We start from the raw sequence: 9,734 nt of genomic DNA, 5'->3' as shown, positions 1-9,734 counted from the left end.
GGAAAATTCAGAATGAGGAACAGGCTTAGGGGGAGAATGATGAGTTTAATTTTGAACATGAAAATTCCGAAGTGCCTTTGGAATGTCCAAGAAGAATAATTGAGCAGACAGTCAGGAATTTATTCTGCAGCTGCGAAGTGGGTAGGATTACAGATAGATTTGGAAGTCATCAAGCAGAGAGGTGGTGCTTTTAATTAAGGTATTAATGAGATTGCCCCAGGAGAGTGTCTGGCGTGAGAAAAAAAAGGGGGGGGGGGGGGTTTTCCAGGCAGAATCTCAGAAACAGGTATTTTAAAGAAGAGCAAAGAAAACAGAATGAGTAGTGGGAAAGGAAGCAGGGGAACCAGAAGAAATATTGCTTTCTAGTTGTGCCCTCTTGTGGCAGTATGAGTTTCTTATCCACAATAAATGTCCTTTCCTGTCTTTAGTCTTCCCTGTCCATAAGCATTTTGAACCCATATTTCCAATCTTACTCTACTTGTAAGACTGGGGCTACCAGGTCCTCTGGTGGTCACTTTTCAAGTGTAAAACTCACCTTTGATTATTTCTACAATTTAAGAGCAGCCCCGCCAGTGTGGCTCAGGGGTTGACCAGGAAGTCATGGTTGGATTCCTGGTCAGGGCACTTGCCCAGGTTGCAGGCTCTATTCCCAGTGTGTGTGTGTGGAGGGGCGGGGGAATGGAAGATGCAGCCAATCAATGATTCTCTCTCATAATTTATGTTTTTATCTCTCACTCCTTCTTCCTTCTTCTCTGAAAGAACAATTTGGAACATCCCCTGCCAAATGTTGCAAAAGAATGAAAAGCAAACATTTGGGGGCCCTTTATTTTCTACATATATGTGCTCCCCACCTCTTTTTATCTACTTTATTGGCTGTATTAATTTCAGTAAATTGCATTTCTCATAATAACCCTTTCCCTTGTAATTAAATAGCTCCATTTATCATTAAAACACATTTATTTTCTATTTTATTATAGTAAGCATAATATAATATCTATTAAATATAGTATATTCTATATTATAGTAAGAACTATATATGTCTTTAAAACCAAATAATAAACAAAAGGCAGTATTTAGCTTCACCTCTTTAACCCCACCAGGGTCATATACCTGAAGTGGCCAACTCTGAAATATATTAGCTGTTTCTTTTGTTTTTTATCTCAATAATTCTAAACAGTATGGTTATACTATTATTTCTTGAGTTACTTATTTCAGATATTAGCTATTGATTTCTCATTATGGTAGATGAAATTAAAACTCACTTTTTCTCTCCTACTTTCCTTCTCCATTCTTCTAATATAATTATAGCATACATTTTAGTCAATGATAATGTTTATATTCTTGTGATTGTGCAAATATTGTTTACTAAAAAGACAAGTAGTGAATGCAATTACATTTCTTATACACATTTTATAATTTCTAGAGTTAATAATTGCTTTTCACTGCATATTTTTATATATTCCTATCTTTTCCATCAGATCTATCATATTTTGTTTTGCTGTGTTTTTTGCAACATGCTCAAGTAAGTCAGGTTATCCAGAAATTTTATTTTCTGGAAATCCCCTTTCTAGAGCCTTCTGTCCTATTCCAATCTGGACTGTTTCTACCCTCTACTCCTGGGAGCTTTTAGATTTCCACTTTATATTCTGAAATTTCATGATGTTTTGTGGATAGTTGTGCACCTATCATGCTGGAAACTAGGTAAAGTCCTTCCGTTTGTGTGTCCTTCTACTTAGACTCTGGAGAAATTTATATCTTTCATAAGTTGCAAACTCCATAAAGATAGATTTTTATCTGTTTCATTTATTTCTGTGTTTCTATTGCCTAGAATAATACCTGATACATGATAGGCACAGTATTTAAATTTGCATGGAAGTGCTCAAAAGCTAGCACAAAGCTAGCTAGCAAAAAGGAAAAAAAGAGTTAAAATTATTGTCATGTCTAAATTTCCAGAGAACTTTTTGTTAACAAGAGCATCCTAGCAGGCTAAATTCTGGGGGTGTTTTTGTTTCGTTTTGTTAATCCTCACCTGAGGATATTTTTCATTGATTTTAGAAAGAGTGGAAGGGAGGGGGAGAGACAGAGAGAAACACCAATGTGAGAGAGACACATCAATTGGTTGCCTCCCGCACTAGTCAAGCCTAAAACCAAGGTATGTGCCCTTGACCAGAATCGAACCTGGGACCCTTCAGTCTGAGGGCTGACACTGAGCCAAACTGGCTAGGGCTAAATTCTAGTTTTTAATTAAAAGGTTTTTTTACCCCTAAAAAAATGGTTCACTGGTTTGTCTTTCTTTAATAAGGCTTCTGTGAGTGTTTAAGCCCATTTCTATATTCCACATGAAGGTTTCCCATCCCATTCCATGAAAGATGGAATGCCCCCCTAGGACTTATCAGTATGCCAAAGAAGATAGATCCAGTTGACACCTGCTCTCCACCATCCTGACAAATTAAGTAGTGCTTACTCTGCTATGGTAACTCTAGCCTTTCAGAATTTAGACTACCTAATCTAGGGGGAATCTGGAGTCTAGGAGTGGTGGGCATACAATTTCCTTATTTAGACCTAATCTTAATTGCTGCCAAGTGTTTGTCTCAAGTGCTAATCAATACCAAACTCTACTTAGAAAATTTTCTGTATTAAAGCACCGATAAAGCCAGTAAAGAGAATTTCCATGATTTCAGTAGTCCACACCGTGTTGGAATTGTAAGGGATCAATAAATATCACTTGTCTTCCCTGCCTAGGTTCAGTACTAATTGAAATATAAACTTAGGAATCAGATAGAGGAAGATGAGAACAACATCATCTTTATTAATAAAGCTCATTGAAGAAGATGGTTTTAGTGTGGACTTCCTAAATACCGGACCCCAAAATTAGACAGACTTACCAAGGCAATTGTAAGCAATGCTAAAAAACTGCAAGACTCCAGGCCAAAAGCAGTCCCCTTATTGCATGGCAAGGAGCCAGTCAGAAATCATGCTTTCTATAGACATACAGACCCCTGAGAGAAAAGCAGAGAACAGGGGTTGAGCCAAGAACACTGAGATATTTCTCCCAAACATACTAATCACATAATTCATTCCTCCTTCTGTAGGCAGAAAAGCAGGAGTGTTAGTCTAATTGAAGTTCTTCCACATGGAAACCTGAGACGTAAAGATTAAGTGTTCCTTCTAACACAGCTCAGTGATATATTCAGTATTGCCATTTGCTCAAACCTGTCTGTCTTTTCAGGACCAAAAATATCACAACTTTTCTGTAGCAAAAAAAAAGCTATTAGGATATTTTAGGAAGACTTAAGTATAGTGCAAATAGCTTAACTGCATAGTGTCATATTAAAGACACATCCATGAAATATTGAAAATGCTGTAACAAAACATGAAGAAATGCTTCTTAAAGGCAAATGTACAAAAGGAATCCATTAACAACTATCTACCAAGTGGGAACACTATATATTGTACCTTTCAAGCATATGTTCCTCTACTTGCTAGAGCTTTGAGATGAGGCTTTAAGTAAGAAATTTCTCTATTATATCTGGGTTTGTGTAATAGCCACATATTAGGAAAGTGTATGAATATGGGGGTTGGAGTGAAGAGATGGAAAAGAAGAAAAAAGAGAAAGTGAGAAGAAGATTACAGGAGATAGGCACCATGTGTCAAGTTGTGAATGAATTGGGCCACATGTTTGATACAGAGATGGGGAAAGTATTGAGTAACAGTGGGATAGTAGGGGTGATGTGAGCAAGGTATATGTGATAATGGTGACAATGGGGACAGTGTGAGTAATGTGGAAGATGGTATGAAATCACTGTGAAAATGGAGGCCAGGGCAATGTAAATGGTAGTACAGGATAGGACCAGAATGTACTAGTATGTGATAATGGTAGTATGGACACAGTGTATGTGGAAGATGAGAATTGTGCATGTGCATGTGCATGGTTGTGTGCGAGAGTGGGAAGGGAGAGAAAATAGTGGGAAAGGACACAATGATAATATGAAACTGGGGTCATTGTGCGAAAATGTGGATGGGGCATTTCAAGTAATAATAGGATGTAGACAGTGGGTAGAATGGGGGAAAGTGTAATATGATGATAGAAGATAGGCTCACCTCATTTCCCCCTAATCTCTCAAGGATCTTTATTCTTCATTGCCTGGTGTACAATGCTTTGAATACAATTCTTCCATATTTGTGTCCCCCTTTTTTGGGGGAGGGATTAATGTTGTTTTATTTTTCTCATTTGTCAATCGATTATCAGTCTTTTTTTTATTGATTAAGTTATTACATATGTGTCCTTATCCCCACATTACCCCCTATCCCCCCCACTCATGCCCTCACCCCCCTGTTGTCCGTGTCCATTGGTTAGGCCTATATGCTTGCATATAAGTCTTTTGGTTGATCTCTCCCCCTTACCTCTACCCTCCCCTACTTTCCCTCCGAGGCCCGACAGTCTGATCGATGCCTCTCCATCTCTGGATCTATCCTTGTTCATCAGTTTATATTGTTCATTATATTCCACAAATGAGTGAGATCATGTGGTACTTATCCTTCTCTGACTGGCTTATTTCACTTAGCATAATGCTCTCCAGTTCCATCCATGCTGTTGCAAATGGTAAGAACTCCTTCTTTTTTACTGCAGAGTAGTATTCCATTGTGTAGATGTACCACAGTTTTTTAATCCACTCATCTACTGATGGGCACTTAGGCTGTGTCCCCCTTTTTTTAGTGTTTTTTTTTTCAGGTTGGAGGGTAAATCCAGTCCCTGGCTTGCCTTTTAGGAAGTTATAGGATGAAGACTTGTTAGACAATTTTTTTCTTTCCCTTTCCTTTTCCTCTTCTCTCCTCCTCCTCTCATTTTTGAGCTAGTTGATTTTCTCGTTGCTGCCAATTATCAGATATAAATGACAGTTGTACTTTTAAAATTTTATTATCAGATGAGGAGAAAGAGGCTGAGCAAGAACAAGAAATTTCTTCAAAATCAGGGATTTGAGGAAGATTTTAGATCACAGGCAGTATGACCATATATTTCAAGAAGAAATCTTCATGGTTCTGAACTTAAGAATATTCTGAGTGTAAAGAGAAATTGAAAAGGCAGATTAACCTCCCTTCAAAAGATAGAGGTCTAAGGCTTGGGATGGATACTCACTGACAGTGTTGGCTCCCAGTCAGGGAGCTTCCAAGTGTTAGAGTAACTTCTATAATCTCAGACACTGTCCTACATGAGGATGAACCCATACATAGGACAGCAGCTCATGGTGTGGGTCACATTATCATAATTTCAGCCCAGTTTCAGAGAGTATAAGTCACAAAGAAGGTCATGATGGTGAGAAAATATGAGTGAAAAGCATTGAAGAGCCTTTAGCCAGGCTTCAGATTTTGTTAACATCAGAACATTTATCCACAGAGATAAATCCTATTAATGTAGTGACCATGGGTGATCTTTCAAACCAGAGTTAAATGTTGTTTGGTACAGTTGAATACATAGTGAAGGGAAGCCACAGTAATGTAGTCAATACTGAAAAGCCTTTAGGAACAAGTCAAACTTGAATGATCATCAAGAATTTTAATCTGAAAAGAAACTGTTGAATATCCAAAATGTGATAAAATGCTTTCCTCTGTTCTTATCCCATGCATGATCCCCCAGTCTCTGATTCTTTGGATCCTTCCTCACATGCCTTTGACAAGGGGATTGCATGCCCCTCATCTCCTCAAGGGAAGGATAAAGACTTTCCCAAGCCAAGGACACACACACACTATAAATTCTTCTCTAATTCTTTCTAGTCTCTAAGTAAATTTGGCCTGAAAAAGAATGGAATGATTAATCATTAGTGTGACTAGTCAGTTATCCCCATGTAAGCCCTACAGGATTGTGTTCAGAACTCCTTGGTAGCTCTCTGTAGAATATGGGGATACTTGGACAATATGTATGAGGGGTGTATGACATGCTCAGACAGAGTCAGGCTCCAAAGGGACTTTTTAGTAAAAGACAAAATTCAATTCAATAGCTACCTGCTTCAATAGACACTGGTGAATCAGATGTGGCATGAATGCCAGCATGGGTATATGAAACTCAACAGTATCACCCACCTTGATGTTTTGACACTAAGGTCCCATAACTTATACACAATCCCAAAGAAAGAGATGAGGTAAACTCTATACTGCTAGAAACTGAGTTTCAACCACTCAATAGATTGGGAACTTGACTTGGAATTTAAGTTGAGTTAGAAAGAAAAAGAAAACTTTCCTGCATACCTGAATTTGTCAGATAATATCCATACCTGATGAACAACCAGTAGCCAAAGGTATATGATAAATGCGGAGTATTCCAAACAAATTTATTTTAAAAATTGGGGCACATGACTCTTTCTAGTTGAAAACCACAGTGGTTTTATCTCAAGGCAAAAGTGACATTATGTGAGAAGTGACCTCTGGCACTTTGATGGGCACCATACATAAAGGGAACTGGGTATTTGAGGAGCAAAAAGGGGGGACTTCTAACATTCAACGTTCTTCTCTCTGCAGAATGCAGCCTGCCATTTATGATGTGATTTTACATCATTTCTGCTCCCCCTCCTCTTCGTCCTCCTACTCACCATGCTTCCCACCTTGTTCCCATCATTCTTATTTCAAACACTTTTCTTTTTTTCTAGCTAGTTCCTCTACTCCCTCCTTCCTCTTTTTCTTTCTTCTCTTTGATTATTTTCCTTTCTTCATCTACTCCTTAACCTCTCTACCTCTCCCTATCACATACTTTTATTTTTTAAAAATATATTTTATTGATTTTTTTACAGAGAGGAAAGGAGAGGGATAGAGTTAGAAACATCTATGAGAGGGAAACATCGATCAGCTGCCTCCTGCACACCTCCTATTGGGGATGTGCCCGCAACCAAGGTACATGCCCTTGACCGGAATCAAACTTGGGACCTTTCAATCCGCAGGCCAACACTCTATCCACTGAGCCAAACCAGTTAGGGCCCTATCACATACTTTTATCCTATATCTCATCTCCTTTCTTCATTCTACTTTCTTATTCTCTTTTTCATACTTTTTTCATTTCAATTTAGCATCTATTCTTTCTCCACTATCTATTCCCCCTTATCTTATAATTCATTTACTTGCAACTGCTATTTTCATTCATTTTTTCTTGTACTAGTATCTCCATTTTCTTCTTTCCTCCTTCCCTCTATTTCTCTTCATCCCCTCTTTTTTTCACTTTTCTCTCTGCATTTCTCCTTCTTTTCATGCTTTCTCTAACAACAAGATGGCGAAAAGAGAGAGAATAGAATGGAATCAAAGTATGCTTAAGATGTAGAATCAACAGAAAGAGAAGATGAATTGTATTTAGGAATAAGGCAGAGGAAGGCATTATGAATAATTGTAAGTAAAATAGGAAGAGAAAGGAACTACTAAATATTATGCTAAAAAGACTATAAAAAGGAACAAACATTTTAAATGATGAAATTGTAGTCATTTTAGGAAAAAGAAAGGATATTACTTATTGAGATTATGACCCAATAGTATAATTGATGTTTCATCAAATCATTTAAGACAACAAAATAAGTGCTATATATATTGTAAAAGAAGTGATCAAATTAATTACTTTTCTTATAGTATGATTATACATTAGAAATCCCAATATATTTTTTATAAAGTACTGAAATTGAGGACTTATGCTTGTAGCAGGAAAGAGTAAATGGTATAGATGTACTTTCCCCTATTTATCCCTGGCATTATACATAAACCAAACTTGAGAAAAAACCTGAAAGATGGAGTAAGATGGCATACTCTCTAGGGAACTTGGACCCCAAGGAACAACATGGTGGTGACTTCCCTGGGTTTTCTTTTTGCCATATATATCTCAGGCCAGATGCTAGAGAAGCTGGCAAACTGAAAACACCAAAGTACAGAAACAAAAAAGGGCCCCAACATAAGTCTACTCTCTATATATCCAAAATATAAAGAGAGCATAGCATGACCAAAAAAAACGTAGACAATAACTGCTTTACTCAAGCTAAATACCAGAGGGAAAACTATGTCTCCACTTCTGCCAGCAAAAGCCAACCAGAGACCCTATACTTCTACCCTTGCCGGTCTTAATAAGTTCTCCAATCCCTTGACAGAGTGTCAGAGAAGGGCAAATGGGAAGTGGGAACAGCTCACTGCTCATGGTGTTATAGACCATCTAGGGAGCCTGGATTTACACTTCTAATGGATGATAAATGGGATGCTCCTCTCCCTAATGGGGTGATGTGAAAAGAAGGCCTAGTGAAGAGTAAGAACTTTTATCACCACTCAGACTAACAATGACACCCATTCATTATGTAATTAGGCACCCAGGTCTCTCCTAGTCAGCTTACATGGAGTTGGAAATCTCACCTAGCCCTCAGTAAAAAGGATTCCCTCCATCCCAAGTGTCAGTGGAGGCTGAATGAAAATGTGAACCTCCACCCACATGTGATAAAACAGAAGATTTAAATAGGATCCAGATCTTCATAATAGAATAAGTAAAATATCCAAATTTAATTGAAAAACATTTATTATATATCAAGAACTATGGTAATCACAACTTGAATGAGAAAAGACAGTCAACACACACCAACACCAAGATGACACAGATATTATAGTCATCTAACAAAGGTTTTTAAATGGCAATCATAAAGTTGTTTTAATGAGCAATTATAAGCATTCTTAGAACAAATGAAAAAATAGAAAGTCTCAGCAAAGAAATAGAAAAATCCCCAAAAATAGAAGACATAAAGAAGAATTAAAAAGAAATTTAAGAAATGAAAAATCCAATAAGTGAAATTCAAAAAGCACCTCAGTAGATGAGCACAAGAGCTGAATAAGATGACAGAAGAATAGATCAGTGAAATTGATGATAGAACAATAGAAATTACCCAATCTGACCAAAATAGACATATATAGGCTGACAAAAATGAACAGCCTTGGAGACTCAGACTGTTATGAAAGATTTAACATAGGGGTCATCACAGTCACAGGAGAAGGACTGAAAAAGAAGCTGAATATTTCCCATAGATCCAAGAAGCCGAGCAAACTTCAAATAAGATGGTCAAAGAAATTCACACCAAGAGAAAACTTCTGAAAGCTAAAGATAGGAATAAAAAATCTTGAAAGCCACCAGAGAGAAATGACACTTTTACCTGTAGAACACCAAACCAATGACAGCAGATTTCTCATTAGAAATCATGGAGGCCATGACATTTTTCAAGTGCTGCAAGGAAAGACCTGTCAAACTGGAATTATATACCCAGTGGAAATATTCTTCAGTAATGATGAGGAAATTAAGACATTTTCAGAAGAAGGAAAACTGAAAGAATATGTCACCAGCCTACCTATCCTAAAAGAATGTCTCAAGGAAGTTCTAGAAAAAAGGAAGGAAATGATTTTTAAAAAGAATCTTGAACCATTAGTAAGGAAAAAAACCAAAAAAGAGTAAAATATAGATAAACATAATACTTTCTTTTTCCTCTTGAGTTATCTACATTATGTTTTATGATTAAAGCAGCAATTATAGCACTGTCTGCAGTTCCCAATGTATGTAGAGGAAATATTGAAGACAATTATATACATATAATACATAATTTAATATAAATTATATTCTAAATTAGGGTAAAAACATGTAAGCAGAGTTGAGGTTTTTCTATCCTTCACTAAACTGGTATTATGTTGACTCGAGTGGACTGTTACACGTTACCTATAATAATGTGATACCAATACCAACC

Source organism: Myotis brandtii, unplaced genomic scaffold, assembly GCF_000412655.1.
Source record: "Myotis brandtii unplaced genomic scaffold, ASM41265v1 scaffold6783, whole genome shotgun sequence".
NCBI classification, from domain to species: Eukaryota; Metazoa; Chordata; class Mammalia; order Chiroptera; family Vespertilionidae; genus Myotis; species Myotis brandtii.
Note: the sequence above shows the minus strand (reverse complement) of the source record.